This window comes from Hyla sarda, unplaced genomic scaffold (assembly GCF_029499605.1).
Source record: "Hyla sarda isolate aHylSar1 unplaced genomic scaffold, aHylSar1.hap1 scaffold_85, whole genome shotgun sequence".
NCBI lineage: Eukaryota > Metazoa > Chordata > Amphibia > Anura > Hylidae > Hyla > Hyla sarda.
In genome coordinates this window covers 197,608-217,244 of record NW_026610877.1, presented here as the reverse complement: position 1 = coordinate 217,244, position 19,637 = coordinate 197,608, and the positions used below count along the sequence as shown (strand labels likewise).

Sequence of the window (19,637 nt, the reverse complement as noted above, 5' to 3'; positions counted from 1 at the left end):
CCTCAGGGGGCAGAACCACCACAAACACCCCCGAAACCCGCAGGGGGAGCAGACCTCAGGGGGCAGAACCACAACAAACACCCCTGAAACCCGCAGGGGGAGCAGACCTCGGGTGGTAGAACCACCACAAACACCCCCGAAACCCGCAGGGGGAGCAGACCTCAGGGGGCAGAACCACCACAAACACCCCCGAAACCCGCAGGGGGAGCAGACCTCGGGGGGCAGAACCACCACAAACACCCCCGAAACCCGCAGGGGGAGCAGACCTCAGGGGGCAGAACCACCACAAACACCCCCGAAACCCGCAGGGGGAGCAGACCTCAGGGGGCAGAACCACCACAAACACCCCCGAAACCCGAAGGGGGAGCAGACCTCAGGGGGCAGAACCACCACAAACACCCCTGAAACCCGCAGGGGGAGCAGACCTCAGGGTACGGAAACTAAGCATCAGGGATAGAACCATCACAAACACACCGAAACCCGCAGTAAGAGCAGAGCTCAGGGTGCAGTACCATGACAAGTACCTCGTAACCTCAGGAGGAGCAGACCTTAGGGTGCAGATCACTCAGGATCAGGTAGCACTATAATCACTTACAGGCAAAGAATCCTGTCATCTTATTATAATCACATAGGACAATATTATACAGAATAAAACTATGACTGACAGAAAGGAGCACAGAACAGAGCAACAGAGCGGAGGAGTAGGGTGCTGTATGCGGAGGAGTAGGGTGCTGTATGCGGAGGAGTAGGGTGCTGTATGCGGAGGAGTAGGGTGCTGTATGCGGAGGAGTAGGGTGCTGTATGCGGAGGAGTAGGGTGCTGTATGCGGAGGAGTAGGGAGCTGTATAAGGAGAGGAGGAGTAGGGTGCTGTATGCGGTGGAGTAGGGTGCTGTATGCGGAGGAGTAGGGTGCTGTATGCGGAGGAGTAGGGTGCTGTATGCGGAGGAGTAGGGTGCTGTATGCGGAGGAGTAGGGTGCTGTATGCGGAGGAGTAGGGTGCTGTATGCGGAGGAGTAGGGTGCTGTATGCGGAGCGGAGGAGTAGGGTGCTGTAGGCAGAGGAGTAGGGTGCTGTATGTGGAGCGGAGGAGTAGGGTGCTGTATAAGGAGCGGAGGAGTAGGGTGCTGTATAAGAAGCGGAGGAGTAGGGTGCTGTATAAGGAGCGGAGGAGTAGGGTGCTGTATGCGGAGCGGAGGAGTAGGGTGCTGTATGCGGAGCGGAGGAGTAGGGTGCTGTATAAGGAGGAGTAGGGTGCTGTATAAGGAGAGGAGGAGTAGGGTGCTGTATAAGGAGCGGAGGAGTAGGGTGCTGTATAAGGAGCGGAGGAGTAGGGTGTTGTATGCGGAGCGGAGGAGTAGGGTGCTGTATGCGGAGGAGTAGGGTGCTGTATGGGAGAGGAGGAGTAGGGTGCTGTATGCGGAGGAGTAGGGTGCTGTATGCGGAGGAGTAGGGTGCTGTATGGGAGAGGAGGAGTAGGGTGCTGTATGCGGAGGAGTAGGGTTCTGTATGGGAGCGGAGGAGTAGGGTGCTGTATGCGGAGCGGAGGAGTAGGGTGCTGTATGGGAGAGGAGGAGTAGGGTGCTGTATGCGGAGGAGTAGGGTTCTGTATGGGAGCGGAGGAGTAGGGTGCTGTATGCGGAGCGGAGGAGTAGGGTGCTGTATGCGGAGGAGTAGGGTGCTGTATGGGAGCGGAGGAGTAGGGTGCTGTATGCGGAGGAGTAGGGTGCTGTATGGGAGAGGAGGAGTAGGGTGCTGTATGCGGAGGAGTAGGGTGCTGTATGGGAGCGGAGGAGTAGGGTGCTGTATGCGGAGGAGTAGGGTGCTGTATGGGAGCGGAGGAGTAGGGTGCTGTATGCGGAGGAGTAGGGTGCTGTATGCGGAGGAGTAGGGTGCTGTATGCGGAGGAGTAGGGTGCTGTATGCGGAGCGGAGGAGTAGGGTGCTGTATAAGGAGCGGAGGAGTAGGGTGCTGTATAAGGAGCGGAGGAGTAGGATGCTGTATGCGGAGCGGAGGAGTAGGGTGCTGTATGCGGAGGAGTAGGGTGCTGTATAAGGAGCGGAGGAGTAGGGTGCTGTATAAGGAGCGGAGGAGTAGGGTGCTGTATAAGGAGCGGAGGAGTAGGGTGCTGTATAAGGAGCGGAGGAGTAGGGTGCTGTATAAGGAGCGGAGGAGTAGGGTGCTGTATGCGGAGCGGAGGAGTAGGGTGCTGTATGCGGAGGAGTAGGGTGCTGTATGCGGAGCGGAGGAGTAGGGTGCTGTATGCGGAGGAGTAGGGTGCTGTATGCGGAGCGGAGGAGTAGGGTGCTGTATGCGGAGGAGTAGGGTGCTGTATGGGAGAGGAGGAGTAGGGTGCTGTATAAGGAGCGGAGGAGTAGGGTGCTGTATAAGGAGCGGAGGAGTAGGGTGCTGTATGCGGAGCGGAGGAGTAGGGTGCTGTATGCGGAGGAGTAGGGTGCTGTATGCGGAGCGGAGGAGTAGGGTGCTGTATAAGGAGCGGAGGAGTAGGGTGCTGTATGCGGAGGAGTAGGGTGCTGTATGGGAGAGGAGGAGTAGGGTACTGTATGGGAGAGGAGGAGTAGGGTGCTGTATGCGGAGCGGAGGAGTAGGGTGCTGTATAAGGAGCGGAGGAGTAGGGTGCTGTATAAGGAGCGGAGGAGTAGGGTGCTGTATAAGGAGCGGAGGAGTAGGGTGCTGTATGCGGAGCGGAGGAGTAGGGTGCTGTATGCGGAGCGGAGGAGTAGGGTGCTGTATGCGGAGGAGTAGGGTGCTGTATGCGGAGCGGAGGAGTAGGGTGCTGTATGCGGAGGAGTAGGGTGCTGTATGCGGAGCGGAGGAGTAGGGTGCTGTATGCGGAGGAGTAGGGTGCTGTATGGGAGAGGAGGAGTAGGGTGCTGTATGGGAGAGGGAGCTCTGGGCTCATTCCGGGCAGATGGCCGCACTCCACAACAACTTAGCGGAGCCCTGGGAACCTACAGGGGCCACACATGGAGCACAAGACACGGGAGCCGCTTATAGAGGGAGCAATGGGTCCCCCTGCAGGAGGTCTACAGGAGCAGAGATCACACACGAAACCACCGGGGAGATCTGGAGCTTATAGGAAGAGCCGGTAAGAAGTCCCTGTATAAGGACCAGACCTGGGGCACAGACTCTGTATAGAAGGATCAGAGAAGAGATCGGAGCAAAGACAAGGACACATGGGGACCAGATCCAGAGCTAAAGATCAGAATACACAGCAGGCAATGGTCCCTGTATAAGGACTAGGTATATGGAATATGTAAGGGACTAGGCTATAGGTCCCTGTATAAGGACTAAGTATAAGGAGTACATAATGGACTATAAAGGGTCCCTGTAGAAGGACACAGTCCAGGGTATCAGCTGGAGGTCCCTGTATAAGGACTAAGTCTATGGATAAGGCAGTGGTCCCTGTATAAGGACAGAGTCTGGGGATCAGGTGGTGGTCCCTGTATAAGGACAGAGTCTGGGGATCAGGTGGTGGTCCCTGTATAAGGACAGAGTCTGGGGATCAGGTGGTGGTCCCTGTATAAGGACAGAGTCTGGGGATCAGGTGGTGGTCCCTGTATAAGGACAGAGTCTGGGGATCAGGTGGTGGTCCCTGTATAAGGACAGAGTCTGGGGATCAGGTGGTGGTCCCTGTATAAGGACAGAGTCTGGGGATCAGGTGGTGGTCCCTGTATAAGGACAGAGTCTGGGGATCAGGTGGTGGTCCCTGTATAAGGACAGAGTCTGGGAATCAGGTGGTGGTCCCTGTATAAGGACAGAGTCTGGGGATCAGGTGGTGGTCCCTGTATAAGGACAGAGTCTGGGGATCAGGTGGTGGTCCCTGTATAAGGACAGAGTCTGGGGATCAGGTGGTGGTCCCTGTATAAGGACAGAGTCTGGGGATCAGGTGGTGGTCCCTGTATAAGGACAGAGTCTGGGGATCAGGTGGTGGTCCCTGTATAAGGACAGAGTCTGGGGATCAGGTGGTGGTCCCTGTATAAGGACAGAGTCTGGGGATCAGGTGGTGGTCCCTGTATAAGGACAGAGTCTGGGGATCAGGTGGTGGTCCCTGTATAAGGACAGAGTCTGGGGATCAGGTGGTGGTCCCTGTATAAGGACAGAGCCTGAGTTAAGGTCCAGCAGGAAAGAAAGTCCCAGTTGTGAGTAGCTACTCAGGCAGCGGGCACAGTTGGGGGCACAGTAGAGAAATCCAACAATCGGGGCACAGTAGGAGCCGACAATCGGGGCACAGTAGGAGCCGACAATCGGGGGCACAGCAGGGGGAGCCGACAATCGGGGGCACAGTAGGAGCCGACAATCGGGGGCACAGTAGGAGCCGACAATCGGGGGCACAGTAGGAGCCGACAATCGGGGGCACAGTAGGAGCCGACAATCGGGGGCACAGTAGGAGCCGACAATCGGGGGCACAGTAGGAGCCGACAATCGGGGGCACTCACCTCTCAAACTCCGGCGGAGCGTCGGGCTCGGTGAGCATGCTGTCCCTGTCCCTGTCGCTGTCGCTGTCGCTGCTGTCGCTGCTATCGCTGCTGTCGCTGTCGTCGCTGTCGGAGCGGATCGGCGCACAATGTCCCTTTGTCGCAGACGCCACCTCTGATCGCTGGAGGGAACCTGTCAATGAGTCCAGAGTGTGATCCCCGGAGCCGTCTCTTCTCTCTACCCCTCACTCTCTCTTCTGTCTCTTTCTCTCTGTGACTCTCACACCACTCCAAGTGCTTGACCAGATTCTTAAAGGGCCAGCAGCAGTGCGGGGCCGAGTGCAGGGAGCGCCCCCTCTGCTGTCCCCGGTGCCGGCACACTGCTCCGGGACAGACGGACGGAGAGAGAGAGAGAGAGAGAGAGAGAGAGAGAGAGAGAGCGGCGATCAGCAGGAGCAGGGACCGCCGGCCCCCGCCCACAACCCGGGCCGCCCCGGACACCCCGCACCACAATCACACATTGTTCCCAGGAGGAGAGGGAGCGGAGGGGCCGCGGGGACCGCACTCTATACTCTCTGCACTGTCTACACTCTATACTCTCTGCACTGTCTGCACTCTATACTCTCTGCACTGTCTACACTCTATACTCTCTGCACTGTCTGCACTCTATACTCTCTGCACTCTATACTCTCTGCACTCTATACTCTCTGCACTGTCTGCACTCTATACTCTCTGCACTGTCTACACTCTATACTCTCTGCACTCTATACTCTCTGCACTCTATACTCTCTGCACTCTATACTCTCTGCACTCTATACTCTCTGCACTCTATACTCTCTGCACTCTATACTCTCTGCACTCTGCACTCTATACTCTCTGCACTCTATACTCTCTGCACTGTCTGCACTCTATACTCTATACTCTCTGCACTGTCTGCACTCTATACTCTATACTCTCTGCACTCTATACTCTCTGCACTCTATACTCTGCACTCTATACTCTGCACTCTATACTCTCTGCACTGTCTGCACTCTATACTCTATACTCTCTGCACTCTATACTCTCTGCACTCTATACTCTGCACTCTATACTCTCTGCACTCTATACTCTCTGCACTGTCTGCACTCTATACTCTATACTCTCTGCACTCTATACTCTCTGCACTCTATACTCTCTGCACTCTATACTCTCTGCACTCTATACTCTCTGCACTGTCTGCACTCTATACTCTCTGCACTGTCTGCACTCTATACTCTCTGCACTGTCTGCACTCTATACTCTCTGCACTCTATACTCTCTGCACTCTATACTCTCTGCATTCTATACTCTCTGCACTGTCTACACTCTATACTCTCTGCACTGTCTGCACTCTATACTCTCTGCACTCTATACTCTCTGCACTCTATACTCTCTGCACTGTCTACACTCTATACTCTCTGCACTGTCTGCACTCTATACTCTCTGCACTCTATACTCTCTGCACTGTCTACACTCTATACTCTCTGCACTGTCTACACTCTATACTCTCTGCACTGTCTACACTCTATACTCTCTGCACTCTATACTCTCTGCACTCTATACTCTCTGCATTCTATACTCTCTGCACTGTCTACACTCTATACTCTCTGCACTCTATACTCTCTGCATTCTATACTCTCTGCACTGTCTACACTCTATACTCTCTGCACTCTATACTCTCTGCACTCTATACTCTCTGCACTGTCTACACTCTATACTCTCTGCACTGTCTACACTCTATACTCTCTGCACTCTATACTCTCTCTCTGCACTGTCTGCACTCTATACTCTCTCTGCATTGTCTGCACTCTATATACTCTCTCTCTCTGCACTGCCTGCACTCTATATACTCTCTCTCTGCACTGTCTGCACTCTATATACTCTCTCTGCACTGTCTGCACTCTATATACTCTCTCTCTGCACTGTCTGCACTCTATATACTCTCTCTGCACTGTCTGCACTCTATATACTCTCTCTCTGCACTGTCTGCACTCTATATACTCTCTCTCTGCACTGTCTGCACTCTATATACTCTCTCTCTGCACTGTCTGCACTCTATATACTCTCTCTCTGCACTGTCTGCACTCTATATACTCTCTCTCTGCACTGTCTGCACTCTATATACTCTCTCTCTGCACTGTCTGCACTCTATATACTCTCTCTCTGCACTGTCTGCACTCTATATACTCTCTCTCTGCACTGTCTGCACTCTATATACTCTCTCTCTACACTCTATACTCTATGCACTATCCGTACACTCTATACTCTCTCTGCACTGTCTACCTGCACTCTATACTCTCTGAACTGTCTACTCTCAGCTCTATCTGTACTCTGTGCTCTCTCTCTCTCTCTCTCTCTCTCTCTCTCTCACACACACACACACTGTCATGCGCTCTCTCACCTATGGGGGGCACTTTAGTCCTGGTCACTCGGTGCTGTCTCTCCACATGTCTCCCCAGGTGTGTAGTGACGGTCTCTCTGTCACTCTCGGTGCTGCTGAGCTCTCCTCCCTGCGGCCGCTCTCCCCAGACTGTGGTCACTGTCTCTTCTCTCTCCTCTGTGCAGTGACTGTCTCTTCTCTCTCCTCTGTGCAGTCACTGTCTCTTCTCTCTCCTCTGTGCAGTGACTGTCTCTTCTCTCTCCTCTGTGCAGTGACTGTCTCTTCTCTCTCCTCTGTGCAGGGACTGTCTCTTCTCTCTCCCCTGTGCAGTGACTGTCTCTTCTCTCTCCTCTGTGCAGTCACTGTCTCTTCTCTCTCCTCTGTGCAGTGACTGTCTCTTCTCTCTCCTCTGTGCAGTGACTGTCTCTTCTCTCTCCTCTGTGAAGTCACTGTCTCTTCTCTCTCCCCTGTGCAGTGACTGTCTCTTCTCTCTCCTCTGTGCAGTGACTGTCTCTTCTCTCTCCTCTGTGCAGTGACTGTCTCTTCTCTCTCCTCTGTGCAGTGACTGTCTCTTCTCTCTCCCCTGTGCAGTCACTGTCTCTTCTCTCTCCTCTGTGCAGTGACTGTCTCTTCTCTCTCCCCTGGGCAGTGACTGTCTCTTCTCTCTCCCCTGTGCAGTGACTGTCTCTTCTCTCTCCTCTGTGCAGTGACTGTCTCTTCTCTCTCCTCTGTGCAGTCACTGTCTCTTCTCTCTCCCCTGTGCAGTGACTGTCTCTTCTCTCTCCCCTGTGCAGTGACTGTCTCTTCTCTCTCCCCTGTGCAGTGACTGTCTCTTCTCTCTCCTCTGTGCAGTCACTGTCTCTTCTCTCTCCCCTGTGCAGTGACAGTCTCTTCTCTCTCCTCTGTGCAGTAACTGTCTCTTCTCTCTCCTCTGTGCAGTCACTGTCTCTTCTCTCTCCTCTGTGCAGTGACTGTCTCTTCTCTCTCCTCTGTGCAGTGACTGTCTCTTCTCTCTCCTCTGTGCAGTCACTGTCTCTTCTCTCTCCTCTGTGCAGTGACTGTCTCTTCTCTCTAGCCTGTGCAGTGACTGTCTCTTCTCTCTCCTCTGTGCAGTGACTGTCTCTTCTCTCTCCTCTGTGCAGTGACTGTCTCTTCTCTCTCCTCTGTGCAGTCACTGTCTCTTCTCTCTCCCCTGTGCAGTCACTGTCTCTTCTCTCTCCCCTGTGCAGTGACTGTCTCTTCTCTCTCCTCTGTGCAGTCACTGTCTCTTATCTCTCCTCTGTGCAGGGACTGTCTCTTCTCTCTCCTCTGTGCAGTCACTGTCTCTTATCTCTCCTCTGTGCAGTGACTGTCTCTTCTCTCTCCTCTGTGCAGTGACTGTCTTTTCTCTCTCCTCTGTGCAGTGACTGTCTCTTCTCTCTCCTCTGTGCAGTCACTGTCTCTTATCTCTCCTCTGTGCAGTGACTGTCTCTTCTCTCTCCTCTGTGCAGTGACTGTCTTTTCTCTCTCCTCTGTGTAGTGACTGTCTATTCTCTCCCCTCTGTGCAGTGACTGTCTCTTCTCTCCCCTCTGTGCAGTGACTGTCTATTCTCTGTGCAATGACTGTCCCTTCTCTCTCTGTGCAGTGACTGTCTCTTCTCTCCCCTCTGTGCAGTGACTGTCTATTCTCTGTGCAATGACTGTCCCTTCTCTCTCTGTGCAGTGACTGTCTCTTCTCTCTCTCTGTCTTTTTTCTTCTCTGTCTCTCTTCTCTGTCTCTTTTCTCCTCTGTCTCTTATCTCCTCTGTCTCTTTTTTTCTGTCTCTTTTCTTTTCTGTCTCTTTTCTCCTCTGTCTCTTTTCTGTTTCTTTTCTCTTCTGTCTCTTTTCTGTCTCTTTTCTCTTCTGTTTCTTTTCTGTCTCTTTTCTCTTCTGTCTCTTTTCTGTCTCTTCTCCTCTGTCTCTTTTCTCCTCTGTCTCTTTTCTCCTCTGTCTCTTTTCTGTCTCTCTTCTGTCTCTTCTCTGTCTCTTTTCTCCTCTGTCTCTTTTCTGTCTCTTCTCCTCTGTCTCTTTTCTCCTCTGTCTCTTTTCTGTTTCTTTTCTCTTCTGTCTCTTCTCTGTCTCTTTTCTCTTCTGTCTCTTTTCTGTCTCTTTTCTCTTCTGTCTCTTCTTTTCTGTCTCTTTTCTCTTCGGTCTCTTCTTTTCTGTCTCTTTTCTCTTCTGTCTCTTCTTTTCTGTCTCTTTTCTCCTCTGTCTCTTTTCTCTTCTGTCTCTTTTCTCTTCTGTCTCTTCTTTTCTGTCTCTTTTCTCTTCTGTCTCTTCTTTTCTGTCTCTTTTCTCCTCTGTCTCTTTTCTCTTCTGTCTCTTTTCTGTCTCTTTTCTCCTCTGTCTCTTTTCTCCTCTGTCTCTTTTCTCTTCTGTCTCTTTTCTCTTCTGTCTCTTTTCTCTTCTGTCTCTTCTTTTCTGTCTCTCTTCTGTCTCTTTTCTGTCTCTTTTCTCCTCTGTCTCTTCTTTTCTGTCTCTTTTCTCTTCTGTCTCTTCTTTTCTGTCTCTCTTCTGTCTCTTTTCTGTCTCTTTTCTCCTCTGTCTCTTCTTTTCTGTCTCTTTTCTCTTCTGTCTCTTTTCTCTTCTGTCTCTTCTTTTCTGTCTCTTTTCTCTTCTGTCTCTTTTCTCTTCTGTCTCTTCTTTTCTGTCTCTTTTCTCTTCGGTCTCTTCTTTTCTGTCTCTTTTCTCTTCTGTCTCTTCTTTTCTGTCTCTTTTCTCCTCTGTCTCTTTTCTCTTCTGTCTCTTTTCTCTTCTGTCTCTTCTTTTCTGTCTCTTTTCTCTTCTGTCTCTTCTTTTCTGTCTCTTTTCTCCTCTGTCTCTTTTCTCTTCTGTCTCTTTTCTGTCTCTTTTCTCCTCTGTCTCTTTTCTCCTCTGTCTCTTTTCTCTTCTGTCTCTTTTCTCTTCTGTCTCTTTTCTCTTCTGTCTCTTCTTTTCTGTCTCTCTTCTGTCTCTTTTCTGTCTCTTTTCTCCTCTGTCTCTTCTTTTCTGTCTCTTTTCTCTTCTGTCTCTTCTTTTCTGTCTCTCTTCTGTCTCTTTTCTGTCTCTTCTTTTCTGTCTCTCTTCTGTCTCTTTTCTGTCTCTTCTTTTCTGTCTCTTTTCTCTTCTGTCTCTTTTCTCTTCTGTCTCTTCTTTTCTGTCTCTTTTCTCTTCTGTCTCTTCTTTTCTGTCTCTTTTCTCCTCTGTCTCTTTTCTGTCTCTCTTCTGTCTCTTCTTTTCTGTCTCTTTTCTCTTCTGTCTCTTCTTTTCTGTCTCTTTTCTCTTCTGTCTCTCTTCTGTCTCTTTTCTGTCTCTTTTCTCTTCTGTCTCTTTTCTGTCTCTTTTCTCCTCTGTCTCTTTTCTGTCTCTCTTCTGTCTCTTCTTTTCTGTCTCTTTTCTCTTCTGTTACTTCTTTTCTGTCTCTTTTCTCTTCTGTCTCTCTTCTGTCTCTTTTCTGTCTCTTTTTTCCTCTGTCTCTTTTCTCTTCTGTCTCTTCTTTTCTGTCTCTCTTCTGTCTCTTTTCTGTCTCTTTTTTCCTCTGTCTCTCTTCTGTCTCTTTTCTCTTCTGTCTCTCTTCTGTCTCTTTTCTGTCTCTTTTCTCCTCTGTCTCTCTTCTGTCTCTTTTCTCTTCTGTCTCTCTTCTGTCTCTTTTCTGTCTCTTTTCTCCTCTGTCTCTCTTCTGTCTCTTTTCTCTTCTGTCTCTCTTCTGTCTCTTTTCTGTCTCTTTTCTCCTCTGTCTCTTTTCTCTTCTGTCTCTTCTTTTCTGTCTCTTTTCTCCTCTGTCTCTCTTCTGTCTCTTTTCTCTTCTGTCTCTCTTCTGTCTCTTTTCTGTCTCTTTTCTCTTCTGTCTCTCTTCTGTCTCTTTTCTGTCTCTTTTCTCTTCTGTCTCTCTTCTGTCTCTTTTCTGTCTCTTTTCTCCTCTGTCTCTTTTCTCTTCTGTCTCTTCTTTTCTGTCTCTCTTCTGTCTCTTTTCTGTCTCTTTTCTCTTCTGTCTCTCTTCTGTCTCTTTTCTGTCTCTTTTCTCCTCTGTCTCTTTTCTCTTCTGTCTCTTCTTTTCTGTCTCTCTTCTGTCTCTTTTCTGTCTCTTTTCTCCTCTGTCTCTCTTCTGTCTCTCTTCTGTCTCTCCTCTCAGTGGCTCTCGGGGTCCCGGGCAGGGAGTTTGGGTGTCTCGGGGCTGCACATGTCTCGGGCCCCCATCTCCCCTCTCCCCGGGGGGCCCCGGCTCCTGTGCCCGGCTGTCAGGTGGCCCTGGCCCGGTGACATGAGAGTGACAGGCGCGCTCCCGGAGGAGGAGGCCGCGGGGACGCGCAGAGGCTCCGGCCGCTGTAAACACGTAGCGACTGAGATCACAGGATCCGTCCGCTCCTCCCGGGGGCGGGGCCGGCCCGGGGTCACAGCTCAACCCCGCAGGCTGCAGCCGGATACACACTGCACCGGACCCTCAGCTGTGCACTATACACACTGCACCGGACCCTCAGCTGTGCACTATACACACTGCACCGAACCCTCAGCTGTGCACTATACACACTGCACCGGACCCTCAGCTGTGCACTATACACACTGCACCGGACCCTCAGCTGTGCACTATACACACTGCACCGGACCCTCAGCTGTGCACTATACACACTGCACCGGACCCTCAGCTGTGCACTATACACACTGCACCGGACCCTCAGCTGTGCACTATACACACTGCACCGGACCCTCAGCTGTGCACTATACACACTGCACCGGACCCTCAGCTGTGCACTATACACACTGCACCGGACCCTCAGCTGTGCACTACACACTGCACCGGACCCTCAGCTCTGCACTATACACACTGCACCGGACCCTCAGCTGTGCACTATACACTGCACCGAACCCTCAGCTGTGCACTATACACACTGCACCGGACCCTCAGCTGTGCACTATACACACTGCACCGGACCCTCAGCTGTGCACTATACACACTGCACCGGACCCTCAGCTGTGCACTATACACACTGCACCGGACCCTCAGCTGTGCACTATACACACTGCACCGGACCCTCAGCTGTGCACTATACACACTGCACCGCACCCTCAGCTCTGCACTATACACACTGCACCGGACCCTCAGCTGTGCACTATACACACTGCACCGGACCCTCAGCTGTGCACTATACACACTGCACCGAACCCTCAGCTGTGCACTATACACACTGCACCGGACCCTCAGCTGTGCACTATACACACTGCACCGGACCCTCAGCTGTGCACTATACACACTGCACCGCACCCTCAGCTCTGCACTATACACACTGCACCGGACCCTCAGCTGTGCACTATACACACTGCACCGGACCCTCAGCTGTGCACTATACACACTGCACCGCACCCTCAGCTGTGCACTATACACACTGCACCGGACCCTCAGCTGTGCACTATACACACTGCACCGCACCCTCAGCTCTGTACTATACACACTGCACCGGACCCTCAGCTGTGCACTATACACACTGCACCGGACCCTCAGCTGTGCACTATACACACTGCACCGGACCCTCAGCTGTGCACTATACACACTGCACCGGACCCTCAGCTGTGCACTATACACTGCACCGGACCCTCAGCTGTGCACTATACACACTGCACCGGACCCTCAGCTGTGCACTATACACTGCACCGGACCCTCAGCTGTGCACTATACACACTGCACCGAACCCTGAGCTGTGCACTACACACTGCACCGGACCCTCAGCTGTGCACTATACACACTGCACCGGACCCTCAGCTGTGCACTATACACACTGCACCGAACCCTCAGCTGTGCACTATACACACTGCACCGAACCCTCAGCTGTGCACTATACGCGCTGCACCAGACCCTCAGCTCTGCACTATACACACTGCACCGGACCCTCAGCTGTGCACTATACACTGCACCGGACCCTCAGCTGTGCACTATACACACTGCACCGGACCCTCAGCTGTGCACTATACACACTGCACCGAACCCTCAGCTGTGCACTATACACACTGCACCGGACCCTCAGCTGTGCACTATACACACTGCACCGGACCCTCAGCTGTGCACTATACACACTGCACCGGACCCTCAGCTGTGCACTATACACACTGCACCGGACCCTCAGCTGTGCACTATACACACTGCACCGAACCCTCAGCTGTGCACTATACACACTGCACCGGACCCTCAGCTGTGCACTATACACACTGCACCGGACCCTCAGCTGTGCACTATACACACTGCACCGCACCCTCAGCTCTGCACTATACACACTGCACCGGACCCTCAGCTGTGCACTATACACACTGCACCGGACCCTCAGCTGTGCACTATACACACTGCACCGCACCCTCAGCTGTGCACTATACACACTGCACCGCACCCTCAGCTCTGTACTATACACACTGCACCGGACCCTCAGCTGTGCACTATACACACTGCACCGCACCCTCAGCTCTGTACTATACACACTGCACCGGACCCTCAGCTGTGCACTATACACACTGCACCGGACCCTCAGCTGTGCACTATACACACTGCACCGGACCCTCAGCTGTGCACTATACACACTGCACCAGACCCTCAGCTGTGCACTATACACACTGCACCGGACCCTCAGCTGTGCACTATACACTGCACCGGACCCTCAGCTGTGCACTATACACACTGCACCGAACCCTGAGCTGTGCACTACACACTGCACCGGACCCTCAGCTGTGCACTATACACACTGCACCGGACCCTCAGCTGTGCACTATACACACTGCACCGAACCCTCAGCTGTGCACTATACACACTGCACCGGACCCTCAGCTCTGCACTATACACACTGCACCGGACCCTCAGCTGTGCACTATACACACTGCACCGAACCCTCAGCTGTGCACTATACACGCTGCACCAGACCCTCAGCTGTGCACTATACACACTGCACCGGACCCTCAGCTGTGCACTATACACACTGCACCGGACCCTCAGCTGTGCACTATACACACTGCACCGGACCCTCAGCTGTGCACTACACACTGCACCGAACCCTCAGCTCTGCACTATACACACTGCACCGGACCCTCAGCTGTGCACTACACACTGCACCGGACCCTCAGCTGTGCACTATACACACTGCACCGGACCCTCAGCTGTGCACTACACACTGCACCGGACCCTCAGCTGTGCACTATACACACTGCACCGGACCCTCAGCTGTGCACTATACACACTGCACCGAACCCTCAGCTGTGCACTACACACACTGCACCGGACCCTCAGCTGTGCACTATACACACTGCACCGGACCCTCAGCTGTGCACTATACACACTGCACCGGACCCTCAGCTGTGCACTATACACACTGCACCGGACCCTCAGCTGTGCACTATACACACTGCACCGGACCCTCAGCTGTGCACTACACACTGCACCGGACCCTCAGCTGTGCACTATACACACTGCACCGGACCCTCAGCTGTGCACTATACACACTGCACCGGACCCTCAGCTGTACACTATACACACTGCACCGGACCCTCAGCTCTACACTATACACACTGCACCGAACCCTCAGCTGTGCACTATACACTGCACCGGACCCTCAGCTGTGCACTATACACTGCACGGAACCCTCAGCTGTGCACTATACACACTGCACCGGACCCTCAGCTGTGCACTATACACTGCACGGAACCCTCAGCTGTGCACTATACGCACTGCACCGGACCCTCAGCTGTGCACTATACACACTGTACCGGACCCTCAGCTGTGCACTACACACTGCACCGGACCCTCAGCTGTGCACTATACACACTGCACCGGACCCTCAGCTGTGCTCTACACACTGCACCGAACCCTCAGCTGTACACTATACACTGCACCGAACCCTCAATTGTGCACTATACACACTGCACCGGACCCTCAGCTGTGCACTATACACACTGCACCGAACCCTCAGCTGTGCACTATACACACTGCACCGAACCCTCAGCTGTGCACTATACACACTGCACCGGACCCTCAGCTGTGCACTATACACTGCACCGGACCCTCAGCTGTGCTCTACACACTGCACCGAACCCTCAGCTGTGCACTATACACACTGCACCGGACCCTCAGCTGTGCACTATACACACTGCACCGAACCCTCAGCTGTGCACTATACACTGCACCGAACCCTCAGCTGTGCACTATACACACTGCACCGGACCCTCAGCTGTGCACTATACACACTGCACCGGACCCTCAGCTGTACACTATACACACTGCACCGGACCCTCAGCTCTACACTATACACACTGCACCGGACCCTCAGCTGTGCACTATACACACTGCACCGAACCCTCAGCTGTGCACTATACACACTGCACCGAACCCTCAGCTGTGCACTATACACACTGCACCGGACCCTCAGCTGTGCACTATACACACTGCACCGAACCCTCAATTGTGCACTACACACTGCACCGAACCCTCAGCTGTGCACTATACACACTGCACCGGACCCTCAGCTGTGCACTATACACTGCACCGGACCCTCAGCTGTGCTCTACACACTGCACCGAACCCTCAGCTGTACACTATACACACTGCACCGAACCCTCAGCTGTACACTATACACACTGCACCGGACCCTCAGCTGTGCACTATACACACTGCACCGAACCCTCAGCTGTACACTATACACTGCACCGAACCCTCAATTGTGCACTACACACTGCACCGGACCCTCAGCTGTGCACTATACACTGCACCGGACCCTCAGCTGTGCTCTACACACTGCACCGAACCCTCAGCTGTACACTATACACACTGCACCGAACCCTCAGCTGTGCACTATACACACTGCACCGAACCCTCAGCTGTACACTATACACACTGCACCGGACCCTCAGCTGTACACTATACACACTGCACCGGACCCTCAGCTCTACTCTATACACACTGCACCGGACCCTCAGCTGTACACTATACACACTGCACCGAACCCTCAGCTCTGCACTATACACACTGCACCGGACCCTCAGCTCTACACTATACACACTGCACCGGACCCTCAGCTGTGCACTATACACACTGCACCGGACCCTCAGCTCTGCACTATACACACTGCACCGAACCCTCAGCTGTGCACTATACACACTGCACCGGACCCTCAGCTGTGCACTATACACACTGCACCGGACCCTCAGCTGTGCACTATACACACTGCACCGGACCCTCAGCTCTGCACTATACACACTGCACCGGACCCTAAGCTCTACACTATACACACTGCACCGGACCCTCAGCTGTGCACTATACACACTGCACCGAACCCTCAGCTGTGCACTATACACACTGCACCGGACCCTCAGCTGTGCACTATACACACTGCACCGGACCCTCAGCTGTGCACTATACACACTGCACCGGACCCTCAGCTGTGCACTATACACACTGCACCGGACCCTCAGCTGTGCACTATACACACTGCACCGGACCCTCAGCTGTGCTCTACACACTGCACCGGACCCTCAGCTGTGCACTATACACACTGCACCGGACCCTCAGCTGTGCACTATACACACTGCACCGGACCCTCAGCTGTGCACTATACACACTGCACCGAACCCTCAGCTGTGCACTATACACACTGCACCGGACCCTCAGCTGTGCACTACACACTGCACCGGACCCTCAGCTGTGCACTATACACACTGCACCGGACCCTCAGCTGTGCACTATACACACTGCACCGAACCCTCAGCTGTGCACTATACACACTGCACTGAACCCTCAGCTGTGCACTATACACTGCACCGGACCCTCAGCTGTGCACTATACACTGCACCGGACCCTCAGCTGTGCACTACACACTGCACCGAACCCTCAGCTCTGCACTATACACACTGCACCGGACCCTCAGCTGTGCACTATACACACTGCACCGGACCCTCCGCTGTGCACTATACACACTGCACCGAACCCTCAGCTGTGCACTATACACACTGCACCGAACCCTCAGCTGTGCACTATACACACTGCACCGGACCCTCAGCTGTGCACTATACACACTGCACCGGACCCTCAGCTGTGCACTATACACACTGCACCGGACCCTCAGCTGTGCTCTATACACACTGCACCGGACCCTCAGCTGTGCTCTACACACTGCACCGAACCCTCAGCTCTACTCTATACACACTGCACCGGACCCTCAGCTGTGCACTATACACACTGCACCGGACCCTCAGCTCTACACTATACACACTGCACCGGACCCTCAGCTGTGCACTATATACTGCACCGGACCCTCAGCTGTGCACTATACACACTGCACCGGACCCTCAGCTCTGCACTATACACACTGCACCGGACCCTCAGCTGTGCACTATACACACTGCACCGAACCCTCAGCTCTACTCTATACACACTGCACCGGACCCTCAGCTGTGCACTATACACACTGCACCGGACCCTCAGCTGTACACTATACACACTGCACCGGACCCTCAGCTGTGCACTATACACACTGCACCGGACCCTCAGCTGTGCACTATACACACTGCACCGGACCCTCAGCTGTGCTCTACACACTGCACCGAACCCTCAGCTCTACTCTATACACACTGCACCGGACCCTCAGCTGTACACTATACACACTGCACCGGACCCTCAGCTCTACACTATACACACTGCACCGGACCCTCAGCTCTACTCTATACACACTGCACCGGACCCTCAGCTGTGCTCTACACACTGCACCGAACCCTCAGCTCTACTCTATACACACTGCACCGGACCCTCAGCTGTACACTATACACACTGCACCGGACCCTCAGCTGTGCACTATACACACTGCACCGGACCCTCAGCTCTACACTATACACACTGCACCGGACCCTCAGCTCTACACTATACACACTGCACCGGACCCTCAGCTGTGCACTATACACACTGCACCGGACCCTCAGCTCTGCACTATACACACTGCACCGAACCCTCAGCTGTGCACTATACACACTGCACCGGACCCTCAGCTGTGCACTATACACACTGCACCGAACCCTCAGCTGTGCACTATACACACTGCACCGGACCCTCAGCTGTTCACTACACACTGCACCGGACCCTCAGCTGTGCACTATACACACTGCACCGAACCCTCAGCTGTGCACTATACACACTGCACCGGACCCTCAGCTGTGCACTATACACACTGCACCGGACCCTCAGCTGTGCACTATACACACTGCACCGGACCCTCAGCTGTGCACTATACACACTGCACCGGACCCTCAGCTGTGCACTATACACACTGCACCGGACCCTCAGCTGTGCACTATACACACTGCACCGAACCCTCAGCTGTGCACTATACACACTGCACCGGACCCTCAGCTGTGCACTACACACTGCACCGGACCCTCAGCTGTGCACTATACACACTGCACCGGACCCTCAGCTGTGCACTATACACACTGCACCGAACCCTCAGCTGTGCACTATACACACTGCACCGGACCCTCAGCTGTGCACTATATACACTGCACCGGACCCTCAGCTGTACACTATACCCACTGCACCGGACCCTCAGCTGTGCACTACACACTGCACCGAACCCTCAGCTGTGCTCTACACACTGCACCGGACCCTCAGCTGTGCACTATACACTGCACCGGACCCTCAGCTCTACACTATACACACTGCACCGAACCCTCAGCTCTACACTATACACACTGCACCGGACCCTCAGCTGTGCACTATACACACTGCACCGGACCCTCAGCTGTACACTATACACACTGCACCGGACCCTCAGCTGTGCACTATACACACTGCACCGGACCCTCAGCTGTGCACTATACACACTGCACCGGACCCTCAGCTGTGCACTATACACACTGCACCGAACCCTCAGCTGTGCACTATACACTGCACCGGACCCTCAGCTCTGCACTACACACTGCACCGGACCCTCAGCTGTGCACTATACACACTGCACCGGACCCTCAGCTGTGCACTATACACACTGCACCGGACCCTCAGCTGTGCACTATACACACTGCACCGGACCCTCAGCTGTACACTATACACACTGCACCGGACCCTCAGCTGTGCACTATACACACTGCACCGAACCCTCAGCTCTGCACTATACACTGCACCGGACCCTCAGCTGTACACTATACACTGCACCGGACCCTCAGCTGTGCACTATACACACTGCACCGGACCCTCAGCTGTGCACTATACACACTGCACCGGACCCTCAGCTGTACACTATACACACTGCACCGGACCCTCAGCTGTGCACTATACACTGCACCGGACCCTCAGCTGTACACTATACACACTGCACCGAACCCTCAGCTGTGCACTATACACACTGCACCGGACCCTCAGCTGTGCACTATACACACTGCACCGAACCCTCAGCTGTGCACTATACACACTGCACCGGACCCTCAGCTGTGCACTACACACTGCACCGGACCCTCAGCTGTGCACTATACACACTGCACCGGACCCTCAGCTGTGCACTATACACACTGCACCGGACCCTCAGCTGTGCACTATACACTGCACCGGACCCTCAGCTGTGCACTATACACACTGCACCGGACCCTCAGCTGTGCACTATACACACTGCACCGGACCCTCAGCTCTGCACTATACACACTGCACCGGACCCTCAGCTCTACACTATACACACTGCACCGGACCCTCAGCTGTGCACTATACACACTGCACCGGACCCTCAGCTGTGCACTATACACACTGCACCGGACCCTCAGCTGTGCACTATACACACTGCACCGGACCCTCAGCTGTGCAC

The 19,637-nt window shown here is 53.7% G+C and overlaps 1 protein-coding gene across 2 annotated transcripts in view; it reads right to left on the bottom strand.

The window, feature by feature from the left end:
* LOC130347721 (transcription factor SOX-5-like) overlaps positions 1–7,817 on the bottom strand; it is a 335,063-nt gene extending 327,246 nt beyond the window's left edge. Inside the window, exons 1-2 of one of the 2 annotated variants that reach the window (XM_056554667.1) lie at positions 6,857–7,817; positions 4,459–4,630 (exon numbers count right to left, since the gene is read on the bottom strand). The gene's annotated coding sequence lies outside the window, so the exon portion shown is untranslated. The remainder of the gene's footprint in view (positions 1–4,458; positions 4,631–6,856) is intronic. The other variant, XM_056554668.1, reaches the window with a different exon arrangement.
* Between the last annotated feature and the right edge of the window lie 11,820 nt (positions 7,818–19,637).